At 35.7% G+C, this 14,340-nt stretch overlaps 1 protein-coding gene across 16 annotated transcripts in view; it reads right to left on the bottom strand.

Annotated features, from left to right (window-relative positions):
* The window catches only part of FOXP2 (forkhead box P2), a 607,270-nt gene that overhangs the window by 525,177 nt on the left and 67,753 nt on the right, over positions 1–14,340 (bottom strand). For 13 of the 16 annotated variants that reach the window (XM_054559697.2, XM_063726142.1, XM_054559691.2 and 10 more), the window contains exon 2: positions 5,444–5,585. The exons of the other annotated variants lie outside the window; for them this stretch is intronic. The gene's annotated coding sequence lies outside the window, so the exon portion shown is untranslated. The remainder of the gene's footprint in view (positions 1–5,443; positions 5,586–14,340) is intronic. 16 annotated transcript variants of the gene reach the window in all.

Here is a 14,340-nt window from a genome sequence, read left to right as displayed (position 1 = left end):
GAAATTTCTTCTGCTAGATATCTTAAATCATCTCTCTCAAGTTCAAAGTTCCAAAAATCTCTAGGGGAGGGACAAAATGCCACCAGTCTCTTTGCTAAAACATAACAAAAGTCACCTTTGCTCCAGTTCCCAACAAGTTCCTCATTTCCATCTGAGACCACCTCAGCCTAGACTTTATCATCCATATCGCTATCAGCATTTTGGGCAAAGCCATTCAACAAGTCTTTAGGAAGTTCAAAACTTTCCCACATTTTCCTGTCTTCTTCTGAGCCCTCCAAACTGTTCCAACCTCTGCCTGTTACCCAGTTCCAAAATAACTTCCACATTTTTGTGTAACTTTTCAGCAGAGCCCCACTTACTGTACCAATTTACTGTATTAGTCCATTTTCACACTGCTCATAAAGACATACCCAAGACTGGGTAATTTATACAGGAAAACAGTTTAATAAACTCACAGTTCCACGTGGCGTGGGAGGCCTCACAATCACAGTGGAAGGTGAGGAGAAGCAAGTCATGTCTTATATGGATGCCAGCATGCAAAGAGAGAGCTTGTGCAGGCAAACTCTCGTGGGTTTTTTTTGTTTTTTTATTTTTTTTTTAAGATGGAGTCTTGTTCTGTCACCCAAGCTGGAATGCAGTGGTGCAATCTCGGCTCACTGCAAGCTCTACCTCCCAGGTTCACGCCATTCTCCTGCCTCAGTCTCCCTCATAGCTGGGACTACAAGCGCCTGCCACCACGCCCAGCTAATTTTTTGTATTTTTAGTAGAGACAGGGTTTCACCATGTTAGCAAGGATGGTCTCGATCTCCTGACCTCCTGATCCGCCTGCCTCGGCCTCCCAAAGTGCTGGGATTACAAGCCTGAGCCACCGTGCCCAGCCCAAACTCTCGTTTTTAAAACCATCAGATCTCCTGAGACGTATTCACCATCACGAGAACAGCACGGGAAAGACCTGCCCCCATGATTCAATTATCTCCCACTGGGTCCCTCCCATAACACGTGAGAATTATGGGAGCTATGAGATGAGATTTGGATGGTGACACAGAGCCAAACCATATCAGTGGCACCAATAGACTTGCTCAACTCAGGGTTGCCACAAACCTTCAATTTGTAAAACAACATAGTATCTGCAAAGCACAACAAAGTGAACCACCACAAAACAGCATATGCCTGTGGTTGGAATCATACGGTATGCAGCCTCTTCACATAGCTTCAATCACTTAGCAGTACACATTTAAGGTTCTTCTATGTCTTTTTGTGGTTTCGTAGCTCATTTCTTTTTATTATTGAATAATATTCCCTTGTCTGGATGTATCACAGCTTGTTTATCCATTAACCTACTGAAAGACATCTAGGATGTTTAACCAAGTTACCCTAGTTAAAGTTGCTTGTTATAAATGTTCTTGTGCAAGTTTTTGTGTGGACTTACGTTTTCAGCTAATTTGGAGTTCAACTCATTTCATACTTTGGAGTGTCATTGCTGGATCACATAGTAAGACTATGTTTACCTTTGTAAGAAACTACCAAACTGTCTTTCAAAGTGGCTATATGACTTTGCATTCCACCAGCAATGAGTGAGAATTCCCATTGCTCCACATCCTCACCATCATTTGGTGTTATCAGTGTTTTGGATTTTTGCCATTCTAATAAGTCTGTAGTGGTACCTCAATGTTTTAATTTGCAATTATCTAATGACATACAATATTGAGCATCTTTTCATAGGCTTACTTGCCATATGTAAATCTTCTGTAGTTAGGTATATGTTTAGAGCTCTTGTCCATTTTTAAATTGAGTTATATGTTTTCTTATTTTATTTATTTATTTATTTTTGAGACGAAGTCACTCTGTCACCCAGGTGGGAGTGCAGTGGCACAATCTTGGTTCATTGCAACCTCTGCCTCCCAGGTTCAAGCAATTCTCCTGCCTCAGCCTCCCGAGTAGCTGGGACTACAGGCACATGCCACCATGCCTGGCTAATTTTTTTGTAATTTCAGTAGAGACGAGGATTCACAATATTAGCCAGGATGGTCTTGATCTCCTGACCTCGTGATCTGCCCACCTCGGAACTCCCAAAGTGCTGGGATTACAGGCATGAGCCACCGCACCTAGCCATATGTTTTCTTATTATTTTTAAGAGTTCTTTGTAGTATATTTTAGATACAAATCTTTTATCAGATACCTATTTCACAAATATTTTCTCCCAGTTTGTGGCTTATCTTTTCATTCTCTTAACAGTAGCTTTCCTCAAAACAGAAATTTTTAATTTTAATGAAATCCAACTTATTAATTTTTTTCATGGATCATATTTTTGATGTTGTATCTAAAAAGTCATCAGCAAACCCAAGGGTACTTAGATTTTCTTCTATGTTATCTTCTAGAAGTTTTATAGTTTTTTGTTTTATATTTAGCTTTGTGATCCATTTTGAGTTCACTTTTATGAAAGGTATAAGGTCGTCTAGATTAACTTTTTTAACACATAAATGTCCAGTTGTTTAAGCACTATTTGTTGAAAACACTGTCCTTTCTTCCTTGAATTGTCTTTGCTCCTTTGTTAAAGATGAATTGACTATATTTGTGTGGGTCCATTTCTGAGTTTTCTACTCTGTTTCAATGATCTGTCTATGTTCTTTCAACAATACCATATTGTCTTGATTACTTAGCTTTATACTAAGTCTTAAAGTTGGAGACTGTCAGTCCTCTGATTTTCTTTTTCTTCCTCAATATTACGTTGGCTAATGTGGGCCTCTTCCTTTCCGAATAAACTCATGAATTAGTTTGTCAATATCCACAAAATAACTTGCTGGGATTTTGACAGGGATTGTGTTGAATATACATATCAACTTAGGAAGAAGTGACATCTAAATATTGAATCCATCTATCCATGAACAGGGACTATCTCTCCATTTATTTAGATCTTTGATTTTCTTTCATCAGAGTTTTATTGTCTTCCTAATATTGATCTTATACATATTTTATTAGATTTATATCTAAGTATTTATCTTTTTGGTGTTAATATAAACAGTACTGTATTATTAATTTAAAACCCCAATTGTTCACTGCTGGCATCTGAGAAAGCAATTGACTTTTGTATATTAACCTTGTGTTAACACTAATCACTCATTAGTTTCAGGAGTTTATGTTGTTATTGATTATATGGGATTTTCTATATAGACAATCATGGCGTCTGCAAATGAACAGTTTTATTTCTTCCTTCCCAATCATAATGTCTTTTGTTTCCTTTTTTTGTTTTCTTGCCTTAGCTAGGACTTCCAGTATAATGTGGAATAGGAGAGGTGAGAAGGAACCTCGTTGCCTTGTCCCTGACCTTAGCAGAAAAGCATCCAGTTTCTCACCAATAGATTTTCATGAAACAAACTTCCATGTAACTATCAGACAGGTGAACAAACAGAATGTTTCCAACATACCAGAAAATTCTGGAACCTCCACCTCAATTTATTACCTACCTACAATTTAACCATTATTCCAATTTTGTTATCATCACTTGTTGCATTTCCAAACACTAAAGTCTAGTTTGGAACTTTATATATATATATAAATATAAATATACATACTGTATAATTTTGGGGGGTAGAGGTTTTCCACTCAACTTTTTATTTCTGCAGTTCAACCACTATAATCTGTGCTATAATTTGTTCATTTTTATTTCTGTAGAGCAGAGGGTCACCAAGATTTTTCTGTGAACGGCATTATTTTCCAATTCTTCATCAGCCTCAAACCATAAATGGGAGCGCACTACTGACCCACCAAATTTAAATAGGCTTTTCAAGTTTCATCACACTTTTCAATAAGAAGAAAAGTTGCTTCATGTTAGTGAAAAGAATGGTAAGGTTTGTAGTATTTCTTCAAGGTTTTTCTATCTAGTTCAATGATTTAAAAAATGTTTTGGGACAGGCACGGTGGCTTATGCCTGTAATCCCAGCAGTTTGGGAGGCTGAGGCGGGCGGATCACGAGGTCAAGAGATCGAGACCATCCTGGCCAACATGGTGAAAACCCGTCTCTACTAAAAATACAAAAGTTAGCTGGGTGTGGTGGCACACGCCTGTACTCCCAGCTACTCAGGGAGTCTGAGGCAGGAGAATCACTTGAATCCAGGAGGGGGAGGTTGCAGTGAGCCGAGATCGCACCACTGTACTCTAGCCTGATGACAGTGAGACTCCATCTCAAAAAAAAAGAAAAGTTATGAACTGAACATCTAAGTCCAAAACCAAAAAAACAACAAAAAAGTTTTGAACTGAACATCTATGTCCAAAACGAAAAAGTCTTCCTTTTCTATGCATAGTTACTGCTAAATTCAGTTTGTGCTAATTTATAATTGTAGATTTTCAGGAATGACCAGTGTTTAGGTGGCTCTATCAGAATGCACCACATAACAAGATTAAACATGAACCTGGAAATTATGTAGATTTTTCACTGTGGGCCACTTGGACCACTCCATCAGATGCTATGTCAGTAAGAATATTGCATTGAAAACCTTGTCAATTTTGGAGATAACTGTATGCAATGTATGACTTAGCCATAGTCAACTTTATTAAGTTTTCATTTTCTACTGTAGAATTTGAACTTTTAAAGACCAAAAAATACGTATCATTGAGATCTTTCACTGAGGAATAATAAAATGATCAATTATTAAGTAAAAGTCAAATTTCTGGCAGTTAAACCAGTATATCACATACCATTATACCACACTATCATAAGGATGATGCCCTAGGTAACTTTCCAGGTAAAAGTTATCACAAAGAACAAGGGATTTCTTCCTAATTGTCCTAAGACAAGTATTAGCTTCTATCCTCCTTCTATCAACTTCTGAACAGCAACAAAATTCTATGTTTCTATATAATCATTAATACATATCTTTTAAGTTTTTCCTAACAGATAGGGAATCAGTCTTTCCAGTACACGGAGGTGACAAAATTGATATATTTGTGTTGCAGATTATGGATACAAATTCAGTCCAATTCAGTTTCACCACACAGAGTGAATAAAGAAATTAATGTATCTTTTACCAGGTGGTAGATTCAAGCAGACATATTAAGATAGTCTTATTCTCAGATATGAAGAAATATAAAAGAAAAAAAACCAAAGTTTAGAGCAAAAAGAGATTATAATGGCAAAACTGCAGATACTATATCAAAGGAAATTTCCTTCTTTTCATCAGAATACTCAAAATTCTTAACAGCTCTCCATCAGAAAATACAATTAATATTAATCTATTTTACATTAAATATTATTATTGTAAGGTATCATTTTATATTATGTTAGTAAGTATTGTCACAAATCAAAACTTAGAAGTTACGACCATAACACCTGCATATTTTGTAGAAGAAAAAATCCAAACAATATTGTCAGCAAATTATTTCTACTAAAACCTGAATAGCAATAAAAACTGAGAGATGAAAAATATGTAGAGTACAGATGACTTACATGTGGAGAGTTAGACTTTCATTCTCTCTCTCAGGATTGAGGAATCTTATTCTTTGTGCTTACAATGCTCCTTTCTCCAGAGTATTCTACTTCCAGGATAGGTCAGGACAAAGCTTCAACAGACTTCTATTATTTGTTTGATCTAGAGGGAAATTATACTTTTAATCAATTACTACAAAATGCATCAGTTTTTTTTTTCTTACTGTACTGGGGGGTTGAATCTTCCTATTATTTTCTGTTGGATATGAGGTGAACAGAAATATAAGAATTGCCTTGTTAAACATTATAATAAATAAATCTAGTATTTAAATTAACACCACTAAAAGAAACCCACATCTATCTTCTTTTTCATTTTTATGGCTAAGCAGCATAGCAAGAGAAAATTAATATTCAAAATCTAAATGACTACAAAGCCTACTCAAATGTATTTTTTAAAAGACTTTAACATAATTTTGCAAATCCATGAGTTTGAATGGACTGGCAAAGACGATTAGGTATGAGATATTTTTACTCATTTTTTTAATGTCTTAGGGCTGAAGAATTACAGGATGATTAGAAAAGTGTAAAGGAAAAAATACTTTTGAAAATTTTAATGGAATAATTAAAAAAGATGATTTTAAGAACATGAAACAGACCAGAAACAGTACAGGGTCTGTAAGACAGCAAGAAATCTGGAATGAGATTTTTTTTAATGGTACAAAGGTTGGGAAACTGCTACTGAAGCAAGGTATATTGGACATCTTAGAGTATTTAACATGGGTATCTTCTAAATCTGGTTTCATTTTAATTCTCAAACAAATTTATAAGATGTAAAAATGCAACACATCCCACCTTTCTTTACAAGAACACAGAAATGTGATAGATGAATATCTGACCTTTGGTGAGATGAACATTCATAAGTTTAAGAGAATTCATTCTATATTCAAATTTCATCACAACCTAAGTTTCCAATAATGGGTATTTTCTGCATCATTAAAATTAAGAATTAAGATAAATATCTTCGGCCTGGCATGCTGACTCACGCCTGTAATCCCAGCACTTTGGGAGGCCAAGGCAGGCAGATCACTTGAGCTCAGGAGTTCAAGACTAGCCTGGCCAACATGGTGAAACCCCGTCTCTACTAAATACAAAAATTAGCCAGGCATGGTGACATGCGCCTGTAATGTCAGCCACTCAGGAGGCTGAGGCACAAGAATTGCAAGAACCCAGGAGGCAAAGGCTGTAGTGAGCCGAGATTGAGATCATGCTACTGCACTCCAGCCTGGGCAACAGAGTGAGACCCTGTCTCAAAAAAAAAAGAAAGATAAATGTCTTCAACATGTGCCATTACCTGGATCACATCCCCTTGCCTTATCTTAAAATCACTCATACTCCCTTCCACTAAATAATAAACTGGAATTCAGGGGGAACATTTAAAGCAAAATTATATATATATACACATATACACGCACACACACACACACACACACACACACGTGTTTAGGGGAAACGTGCATGATAGCACTTTAAAGTTAGTTTTTGCTCATAAACTTAACACAATATACTGGCGGTATTTATTTAAAAAAAAAAAAAACTATTGTGAGAAAATAGTTAAAACAAAGCCAAAAGACATCTATATCAGAATAGCTAAGATACAAAAAGTAAAATATATGTGGGCAAAAGGGCACCTCTTTAAATCATCATCTGATCACAAATTGATACTCGTGCAATTTTCTTCTGTTTTTAACCAATGTAAATGATATTCGCAATTATTTACCTGGAATATCTCAAAATTATTTCAAGGTGAAATAAAAACATAAATTTCATTACCGAAGATTAAAGCTATATCCACTGAAGATTAGATTTTAGGATTAGAGTAGGTGTTTTGTTTTCTTTTCTAAAGATTCAACTAATCTTGGCCAAATTTCAAAGTCTTAGTACTGAAACTTATCAACAGGCACTTTCTAGATGAAAATATCCACATGACAGTTGAAGCACAAGTAGTTCTGCTTTAGTTTCCAGAACACAGAAGTGGTTTTGCAGTATTTTGGGTCAGTGAAGACCAAGCACATTCCTTTAGGGAAGCTTTTTGAACTGACAAAGGATAAATGATTGACATCAATAACAAATACTTTTTGTTGTCCTGGACTGACATGTCATTTATAACAATACGTATGCTAATTAATGCCATCCGTATCTACCAGATGTGTCAGAGGAGTATGCCAGACTCTTCTTCACAGGATATAGCTTTAGTGTGGCTAAAATTACATTATCAATATGGAAATGCATCCCTTTGTGATACAGAACTGAACTATTCACACACACACACATAGAGAAAATATACTTTTTATGATAGAGAAAATCCCACTTATATGTACAACTAGCTGTACTTTTTCTTAACCTTAACCCTAAAAATTATAGTATATAATGTACTAAAATACTAGTTGAGGTCTTCACAAACCACACTATCAACATGACACTTTACTATAATACATTAAAATTTCATTTGCAGATTCTCTCAAGTATGCTGGTAGTCATTAACAACTAGAACTATGTATTAATCATCTTCATTTCCCATCCCTTAGGACAGAGCTTGGATATAGTGGGCACCTTTTTTTTAAATAAACATTTAAGTCACCATAATTATGTAGAGTATATATGTCAATGAATTCACCATATACAAAGAAAGAATTACAAATGTTGTCAACTAAAACTAGTCATGAGATAAACCTATAAAGAACTCTTCTTATTGTCTGGTAGTTTTGGGGCTCAGAAAACAATATCCCAAAATGAAGGCCTCAGAAGTAGCCTCAGAAAGCAAAGTTTTGTCTCTTATCTTCTGCACTCCTTTCTCTCAGTCCCATTTTCCCCCAAGGCTAGCCATAGAAACTAGAATCCCTCTTCCTCAAGGGAAGTCCTAGAAATCAAAGCCCCCTTTCCCCAAAGCTAGTCAAAACCTAAAAATATTACTCTAATTTTTTCCCTCACCTTTCCGTGTCATAACTTGCTGTAAAGAAATTATCTGACCTATACTATTTGACTGTAGGTCTTCAGATCCCCAGAAAGTCCTGCCCCATACCAGGAAGGAATGCATGCTTAGAGGCCAGAGAGAATCTAGACAGACAGGCCTTGCTGGAGTTCTCCACTCAGTCTATTAGCATTAAATCATACCCGTTTCCTCCAATATTTCTACTCAGCTGTCTATAGTGTGTTGAGCCTTTGTATAAAAATAGAGAACTTCCCCTGTATCTTTGGATCTTCATGCTGAGGGCTCCTATGTATACATGTTAAATAAATTTGTATGCCTTTTTCCAATTAATCTATCTTTTGCAAGTTGATTTTTTGGTGAACCTTCAGAAGCCCAAGGGTAACTTGCCCCTTTGGCTCCTAGCATAACTAGCACTGAATAAATGTGAAGTACAATTTCAGTGATCGTTAGTCCTGGATTAGCTGGGATACATGTGGTTCATACCTATTGCAATTATTAACAGCCATCCCTTTCCCTCTCCAAAGTATCCCAGTTCGGATGGTAATTTTACATATTCATCCAAAATATCATTAGTGTATTATTCATTTATCATTTATTTCTTTTTATAAACAAATTACTGTTTTTTTTTCTTTTTCGTTACTTTCCATGATGCTGTTACATGAAAAAAAAATCATTGGTTGGAATTAGAATGAATGAGATTCCATTCTTTCAACATTAATAAATTTATATAGACGGTCCCAGAGTTTAGTAAATCTTTATATCCTTGAAACTAAACATTTTATTATCAGGAAAGGAATAACCTAGCTGAAAAATCCAATGTGACTTCTTAATTCATAGTTTGCTTAACTTCTCTGCTTCATTTAGCTCATTGTTTACTCTTTCCTTCTCAAAACTCTTCCTTTGGTTTGCATACCACTCTTTCTTAATTCCTCTCCTAACTCTCAACCCTGCTTCTTCAGTCTTGTGGGTTACTATTCTTACATGTGCTTCTATCATGTCAGTTTTCTCAAGATACCATTCTAGTCCCAATTTGTATTCTATTTCTTGAATCAACAACTACTTGCTGCAAATGATTCTCGAACATATACATCCAGTCCACAACCCTCCCCTAACCTTCACATTTAAAATACCTACTGGTTATACAATCTCCTTTCTGGTCCTTTACCCTTCAGTCTTAACTCTCTTGAATCCATACTACACACCCAACCTAAGTTTTTTTGTTATTTGCTTTTCTGAATGTAAATCTGATAGTATTGTTCCCAGACCAAGGAAACAACCAACAGTTATGGAAGGAGTGAACATCTGCAGAAAACTCCAAGGCAACATAAAACAGAGTGAATCTAAACCCGCTAGAATAAGTGATCAGTTACTGGTCTCTCATTTGTAATCCCAACTTATTTTGACTACAAAAACTTTTGCATGTAGTCGTTAGGTTTCAAGGCAACAATCACCAGAAAGAATAATATGATAAATATCACATACATCATAAGGGTCACAAAATAAAATACCTAAAGACAAAAATATTAATTAGGCAAGGTGCAAGATAAAGGAAAGTTTCATGAGACTATGGCAAAGTCTCTAAAGAGGTGTTTTTTTAAGCCCCATAAAATTACCGCCATTACTGCTTTGTAGGAATGTAGGTTTAGTCTTGCCAAATCAGAATTTTCCAGACAGACTGGTAAATCATTATGTGTGTGCACGAGAGAGTGAGTGAGACAGAGTCCAATTTTTAAGATTTAACAACTAATTTCATATTTAAAAAATAAATAAATACCAACAAATAATACTTGCAAGCTCTGTAAAAGACAAGGACCACTCCCTTCTTTTTTAACACGAGTGCAAATGGATGGGCTAGCCTGCGACCTGACAACCAAGTACAACATGTTTTCCAAATAAAGTCTGGTTTGAGTTTTGAACAATCAGTAAATATATTTTGCTATACAACACACTTACATTTTGACCAAATATTTGTTATTGACTTTTAGCACTTTAAAACATCTAGTAAATGCAATTTTTCATCCTCTTTTGCTCAGCTGTCTTCCACTGACTCTTAAGTATCTTCACTTGAATATTCTGATTCTGACTCTTATTCAAATAATGGCTGATATATTTTCAGTTCTATCTCAAGCCTTTTTGTTTGTTTTCTTAAATATTGTTGTTTCTTAAATATATACCAAAGAATACTAAGTGTCTCTAGAAAGCATCTTAAAAGCAGTCTCTCTTCCACCTACTACTATAATGACAGTTTTTCCCTCTTTACTCCAATAACAATTTCAAATTCATATTTCTCACATCCACCGAATGTCTTCAAACATCCCTCTCATCATTATCTTTATAGAACATGTCAGACATACCTTTTGCAAATATATAATATGTTTCTATAGTATATTAGGCTGGCATAGGGGGAAGTGGGGGAACACATTAATGCCTAAATTTAATATATGTGACTTCAAGTCATGCAAATATTTCCCTGGTGCCTCTTCCTACAAGTGCATCAACTAGGATAGGGAGGGGCTCCTCAATACCTACCAAATAAAACAAAACTTATTAGCCTAAAACCTAAGGCCTTTCATTCTTAGGACTGAATTTGCCTCTCCTTTACTTTGTTTCACTTATCTCTACATTCTAGAATCAAACTGAACTATTAGATATTTGCTTTGATTTTTTTAGAGTCTCAATTTGCTCCACTTAGCATGTCTCTATTTTCTCAAATTCTATTTGTCCAAATGTTACCATACCTTTCAAGCCTCAATTTAATTACCATTAACTCCATGAAATACTCCCCTATTCTCTTAGCCAGGAATAAGCTACTCAAATAGCATTTTCTCTACAGCTCCCCTCTAAAAACTGTCCATGTAATCTACTATGTAATACATTTGTCCACATACCTGATTTCTAACATTTAATTTAAAATTATTTGAAAATAGAGAATATATTATTCATCTGTGTCTTTCCTAACAATGTAGCTTTATTATGAAGAAATTACTGAGTCATTTGACAAGGAATGGTATGGAAGATAGAGGCAGAGCTATAGTATAACTCAAAGACAGTTATGTTAAGTCCTTCTTAATCTTTTATCTTTATGAATTGCAAGAAATAATTATCACTGCCATTATTTCCAAATAAATAAATCTGTCAAAAATATGTGTCATGCCAACCAAGTCATTGGCTTTTATAAAAAACTTACTAGACAATCTATACTGAGATAGGCAAATAAAACACGTGGTATTAAATAATTTATTTAAAGTTCTAAGTCAACATTAAAATTTAAGATTGTTTTTCATGAAAATCATGTTACATGACAATTTCTTTTAAATGATAAGATAAATCTCTTTCCTAAGGCCCACTACATACAGTATGAAAAGTAAGATTAAAACTAGCATACTGTCAACTAAAAGTCAAGTTTGAAAAATATTTGAAGAGATTTTTTCTCAGCCAAATATGAGTACCATGACCTGTGACACAACACCAGGAGATCTTGAGGACATGTGCCCAAGTTGTTGACCTTAGCTTGGTTTTATACATTTGAGGGAGACGTAAGACATCAATCAATACATGTAAGATATACAATGGTCTGGTCTTGAAAGGTGGAACAACTGGAAGTGGGAATGGGTCTCCCAGTCATAGGTGGATTCAAAGATTTTCTCATTGGCAACTGGTTGAAAGAGTTATTATCTGAAGAACTGGAATCAACAGAAAGGAATATCTGGGTTAAGATAAGGGGCTGTGAAACCCAATCTTTTATCATGCAGATGAAGCCTCCAGGTAGCTGGCTTCAGAGCTCCTACTGTTACAGTGGGTAGCTAGTCAGACATGAGCAGAGCAGGAGAGAGCTCTCCTCCCATACGCACACACACACTAAAAATGTCAGGCAACCAATAACATTTCAAGTTATTGTTAACTGTCTCTGTAAAATAATAATTGGTGGCAGCCAGCACCAGGAAAAGGCAGTCTCTTGATAGAAAAAAAACTAAAACTGGTGATCAGCAGCTTCCGGATAAGATCTCAGGAGTTGGGTGAGTGGGAGGAAGCATGTGCATTAAGAGGCTAAATGGCACAGGTTAACTCGTGTATGACCTTCTAGTAACACTCAGACTGGTAAGGGAAGAACGCCTCAAGTGAACATGTGTACAACCTCAGTAAACACACTGCACATGCTCCCCTCCCAAGTGTTAGCAAGCCACTGTGCATGCAGACAGCGCACCCCAAGGGAAGAGTCAGCGGAGAAGGGATGCAACCCCCCAGAAACATGCTGACATACAAAACTCCAAGTCAAAAGGTCAAACCACACATTTGATCTCTCAAGTCACCCACTTGGCCCTCTTCTATGTGTACTTCCTTTCATTCCTGATCGAAAACTTTTTAATAAACTTTCACTCCTGCTTTAAAACTTGCCTCAGTGTCTCCTGCCTTATGCCCCTCAATCAAATTCTTTCTTCTGAGGAGGTAAGAATTGAGGTTGTTGCAGACCCATACAGATTTGCTACTAAAATACTTTGGTGCCACATGACACAGACACTTTCCACTGCTAACGTTATCAGACCTAAAATGGTGCCAGATTCCTCGCTAATTCTCTCCTGCATCAGGGAAAAGACCTGAAAAGGGAAGGGGATTCCCTGTGGAATGTAGCTTTTCCCCACAAGAGACAGCTTTCCAGGGCCATTTCAAAATATGTCAAAGAAATATATTTTGGGGTAAAACACTTTAATTTTTTGGAGGGTCTGCTATCTGTCATGTGATGCTATACTAGAGTCACGCTGGAATTTGGTGTCTTACTGCTACAGAGTCTGTTTTGTCAGTCTTAAGAGCTCTGTTTTAATGTTAATGCTGAACAGCTGTGCCTGAATTCCAAAGGAAGAGGATATAATGAGGCATATCTGATCCCCCTTCCCATCATGGCCTGAACTAGATGTTCAGGTTTACTTTGGAATGTCCTTCCTGGATGAGAGGTGGGTCCATCAGTCAGTTGGGGGTCTTATAATTTTATTTTTGGTTTACAATACCCAACATATATAGGGTCATCCAAGTAGTTGTTAAGAGTCAGAAAGAGGGGTACTAAGTCATTTTTTATATTCTATTAATAACTGTATTAGCAGCCAATTTTAGAAAATGGAATATTTACATGAGTTATTTTAGGGAAAAGAACTTATCCACATAATCTTTGGGTCAAGACTGGTACCTGACATAAAGTAGATTGTCAATGAATGATAAGGATCTTCTAACTGGGAAGACTTTGTGAGACTCTGGTTCAATCCCCACAATTTACAGAAGAAATTCACAGAAGTATTTTCCCCAGAATCTTAGAGGGTATAAATGGCAGAGACAGGATTTGACCTCAGGATAATTGTCCTAAATCTAGCAGTCTTTTCTTTTGGAAATCCAAATTTACTCACTATTCAGTTTATATATAAATATACACATATAGTATTTAATCTCTTTGAACACATTTCGAAATACTAATTTCCATTAAATAATATATTTAATCAAAAGTAGAACACACCAATATTCTTTGTACAAGTTGTCTACAGACTATGTTTTTTATAACACTTTGAAGTTCACATTAACCATTTCACTTATATATTTACACGTTTATAACTGTAGAGTCAAATAAGGGTATCAAAACTATAAAACTAATAATCTTCCATTCTCAAAAAGGCACAACAAGTATCAGCATCAATGGATTCACACTTAAAGGAGATGTACTTACACTTATTTTTTGAATAATTTCTGAGTAGTTGATGATTGTTTATTAGCTTGTTTATGATGTGGAAAAAAATCTCAGAGCAAATACGCAGGAGAGGTGGAAAAAAAAAAAAACCCACCTTATCTATATTGCCCTGACAATTGAGTTTGGACAACAGCATTTTCTAAATGTACCCTATTCAAGGCTGGACATGTAATTACCTTCAGTTCATAGTCTAGACATTAA

Source organism: Pongo abelii, chromosome 6, assembly GCF_028885655.2.
Source record: "Pongo abelii isolate AG06213 chromosome 6, NHGRI_mPonAbe1-v2.0_pri, whole genome shotgun sequence".
NCBI lineage: Eukaryota > Metazoa > Chordata > Mammalia > Primates > Hominidae > Pongo > Pongo abelii.
The sequence above is the reverse complement of the archived record's forward strand: the minus strand, read 5'-3'. Positions and strand labels throughout refer to the sequence as shown.